Here is a 4,947-nt window from a genome sequence, read left to right on the forward strand (position 1 = left end):
TATAATAAAATAGATTTCCTTGATGTTACCCTAACCAAGAAGAAGGGAGTAAAATCTCTACTTCATTATATAGGAAGGCTTGCTGGAAGAATGCGATTTTACACCATACCAGCATGCATCTGAGGTTTGTTTTCTCTAACATAGTTAAAGGACAATTTACCAGGGTGATGAGACTATGTGAGGATACATCATATATGCAGATTGAGTTAGACAGAATGTACAAGTTATTCTTGGATAGGGGCTATAATAGCAATATGCTGGAGCAAAATAGAAATTGGTTGCTTGAGAAGGGTAAATCTCGCTATAGAACATTGAACGTTTATCATGACAAGTCTAACAATATGGGTTTTGACTCTAGAGTGACTTTTATCACCAGATATACTAATGATAACAATATGATAGTAAATGTAATTAAAAAAAATTGGCATGTTTTAACTATGGATTCTAAAATAAGCAAAATAGTCGGATCCACACCCAGCTTCAGTTACAAGAACAGTAAAAACTTGAATAGGATTCTTTGCAAAGACCATTACTTTAATTCACATGAAATGATTAAAAATAAGTTAGGTACCTATACTTGTAACAGATGCAAGATGTGCAGATTTATTACCAACATTCAGACTTTTACTCATCCCAACATGAATTATAGTTTTGAGCCAAGATTTTATGCCAACTGCAACAGCACGAACCTGATATATTTGGCTACCTGTACGTCATGTACAGCTTTTTATGTTGGGTTAACTTCTAGGAAATTAAAAGAAAGAATTTATGGTCATATATATGACATAAGGAAGAGTAACCATAAGAATGCATTGTCCAAACATATAACAGAATTTTCTGACCACCAGTTCAGATTTAGAGTATTACAACTTGTCAAACAGAATAAGAGAGGGGGCAACAACAAGAACTTTTTAGAAACTACTGAACTTTCATGGATTTTTAGGTTAAAGGCCCATATAGAACCTGGCCTTAACCAAGCAATCAATATCAAACCCATCCTTGACGCAAGATTATGAGGCTGTAGTTATACATTATTTATAATTATTTAAAATAATTCTTTCAGCAAGTGCATTTTGATCAAGACATTTTATATGTTACATTTTATATTTTATACTTCATTTTTATATATATATTTTTACACTTTATATTACATATTTTAACATTACACCCTTGCCTTTAGATTATTAAAGTAACAAGGTTATATTATATATTATACAGGAGAAAAATTGTTAGCAATGTCACACAATTAAAATTCTTGTTTTTTTGTTTCTGATGATATACATTTAAAGACCATAGGAATTTCTGTTGAATTTTGTTGTTTTGTTGCCGTCAGCAAGATTTATTTATTTATTTATGTTTTTCTCACATGAGAGTCGATATAGAATCAACACAGAATTAATTAATATAGAATTCATTTAAACATTCCAGCATTTTCAGGATCTTGTTGATAAATATTTAACTTAGCCATTTTATATTCTAACCTACCATCATTATTTTATTTTATTTTATGTTATTGAGATTTATGAGAAGTATTCTGTACATCACAGATCAAATGTTATATTGTAATGTCTATTTAGATGTACATAATATATATAATGAATACTTAAAAGAAAAGCTGAATTATTGAGCGATTGTGACTCGCTTAGTTTTTAGACAGATTTGAATTAATTAATTGTTCAATTATGCACTCAATTAGTTTTAATGAGATGCTATATAAAGAAGGGTTTTGAACCTGTAATTCATCAAATCTGAAGAAGCGTATGTGATATGCGAAAACGCTTATGTTATTTCGAATAAAGTTCTTTTTAGATTGATTCCTGATTCATGGTGGTCGTTTTTCCAGCTGTTTTTACCTTTTACCTTGTTAGATTTAGGGAGACAATTAAAATACTTCTATATATTAGATAACAATGGTCAATGGTAAACAATTATGTAAATAACTAGTTATTAATCTCTTATTGTTACTCTTATTTCACTTGTTATTACACGACATGCTTTGCCATTGAATGAAGTTTTGTTAGAAAGGGGAAGAGGTACTTTTCTCTTTACTTAAATTTAGTTAAATGCTATATCAATAAGGATAAACTCACAGAAAATTGTGAAATACAGCATAATATGTGTTATCTGACCTTATGTAAATCCATTGTTATTTATTTCTACTATGTATTAACTGTTCTTTTTTTTTTATTATTGTCTTGGAATATACAACTGTGGAAAACGAAATAAAAAGCAGTTTCAAAAAAGAAAAAGAAACACATATATAGTCTAAGGACAACAAAGACTACCTTCTACAAAGAAATGTGTAATTGTGTGGATACACTATATTAGCTACCTCATACAGTCAGTCAAAATACTGTATGAACATAGCTAGAACAGTATAGCAGCAATGAATGTTATTTTCAAACACTCTAACCATTATATCTACTTATTTTTGGTTATATTTTGATAAGACAGAGCACAAAATCAGTTACTGTCAGTCCCAGGTTATGCATTAAACCACATAATGCCAACCTTCAACATTCCAAACATTCCAGCCACTGATTAAAAAAAAAGAATTGTTAGCTGCCTTTTTGTTTTACTGCAACACTTCCCTGAGGGTTCATGGTTTGCAAGACATAATGGCTGTTCAAGACCATTAACTGTTATAATCTCAAGAATATTATCCAAGTGTTTTTTTGTGATGGAGTAACCATTATTCTTTGTGTTATGTATATTTCAGAGGCAATCAGTTTTGTCCGAAGTGCTTACAATTAAAAATGTATGCATGCCAATGTCATTCCTGGACAACTAGTTTTCCCTTTATTTGCTTTGTTCTTCTTCAAGGCAAGTGTGCCCTAACCTTAAAGCTGGAAAACTACATTTCCTTGATACTAGGGTAGGTTGTCACTCTGTATATACGTGTGTGTGTGTGTGTGTGTGTGTATATGCATGGGTCCTTGTCACAAGCTTGAATTCTTGCAAGATCAAAACTTCAAAGACTGAGATGGAAACATTGAAATCCCAGAAGCTTGAATGGCATAGAATTCATTGTGTGGGATTGTGTTGTAGTGGAGATTGGTGTTTTGCTCCTTTTCCACTGAACTGCAGTCTTAGAGTTTGTGTATATAATTAGCAGGAGGTGTTGGGGGGGGAGGGGTGCAGGGTGACAATTGCCCCCCCCCCAAGTTTTGGGCTTGTCATAGGAGCCCATATGTGTGTGTGTGTGTGTGTGTGTGTGTGTGTGTGTGTGTGTGTGTGTGTGTGTGTGTGTGTGTGTATATATATATATATATATATATATATATATATATATATAAAATGTGTGTGTGTGTGTCTGTATTATCTATTGATTATTTATTTATTTTACACTTTCTTGATTAGACCCACTAAGTCAATGGCCTGTTTTTCAGGGGAGACCCAAGGTGGTATTCATACTGACTGGGAGAAATAATTTATATGTATTTGTTGCTTTAGCTAATAAGTAGAAAAATGAGGCTATAGGTTCATAGGTTGGTACTAGGCTATCGGCCCTAGGGTCTATACAAGCCTAGCCATAACAATTCCCTGGCTATTTCTTCCCACACTATTTAGTTCCCTGGACCCCTGTCTAGCAGGGTGACTGAAGTGATCCCTGGGGTGAATTTCCTTTCTCCCATCCAATCGTCATGGTTCCTTTTGAAGAGGGCCAAAGAGGCGCTCTGCTTGACATGTATGGGCAGTCTGTTCCAGAGTCTGGGGAGTCTCTGGGTCAGGAGCTATAGATGGGCAACTATATCTGTCTTGTTTATACGTCTAGTAAATCCACATCTGGAATTACACAGCTTACAAAACTGTTAATTCTGAAGGTTACTCTCAGTTATGTGCTTTAATGCAGTGGCCCTTTTTTATTTTTGGGTCCCAAGAACTACCATTATCTCTGTGATGACCGTCCACTGGGCCAGTAATCAAGGAGCCTCAATCCTCACCAGTGGGGGACGTACACTGGGAGGATAAGTACCCACACACAGTATTTCTAGATGCAGCTCTCTGCATCAAGTGCAATTTCCCTTATGAGCACACAGAGACCACAGTCAGTCAGGGGCAGTTTTCTCATTCTTTCTCCAGATCCGCAGTAAGAGTCCCCAATGGTACAGCTATAGAGTTGCGATCTCAGATGAGTGACCAAGCCAAGACCTACTAGCACCCTCTCTGTCTAACCAGTGCTTTGTGTCCCTGCCCAAGTAGCTGACACACATACTCTTGAGGTTTGATTTACACACACACACACACACACACACACACACACACACACACACACACACACACACACACACACACACACACACACATACACCTGGGAGAGTCTGGCACAAGTTTACGAGCTATACCCCCTTCTGCCCAGACTATAAGGTAGTTGCCACTGTCAACAGTCAACTCTTTATCAGCTACTTTAAGGCCCTTAACAAAGGATGTCCAATTTTACTTTGTAATATAAATATTAATAGAAATGGTAGTTTGACCAAGAGAAAAGCTATTAGGAGTGGCCCACACAGTGTCACCAAATAAATATGCAAGTACTCTTAATGCTTAAATATCAGCCAAAATGAAAGGTTAAAATATATTTAATAATAAATAATAAAAGAACAAGAAAATACTCAGTATATATTCACAGTGACATCAGAGTTCAAAATCACAGGAAATATTTAAAACAACACCGAAGGACAGTCTCAAATAAATAAATAAAAATATCTAAACTAAGCTTCACTATATTACTGACTGTATCTAAGAAAGTTACTATACCGTAGAAATTTACTTATAGAGCAAGACAGATGTGTGGTAAATGGTTATTGTCAGGTCCAAGACAGAATACAGAATGGTCTGTCTGTCTAAGAAAGTTCTCAAATTAATATCTCAAATATTGCTTGGATAACTTGCAGAATAACATAATTTCTTGTTATCTGACTCTGTTTTCCAGATGAAGCCCCCCAT

The sequence above is a fragment of the Protopterus annectens genome, chromosome 1.part1 (assembly GCF_019279795.1).
Source record: "Protopterus annectens isolate FY-2018-M chromosome 1.part1, PAN1.0, whole genome shotgun sequence".
In the NCBI taxonomy this organism is placed as follows: Eukaryota; Metazoa; Chordata; order Ceratodontiformes; family Protopteridae; genus Protopterus; species Protopterus annectens.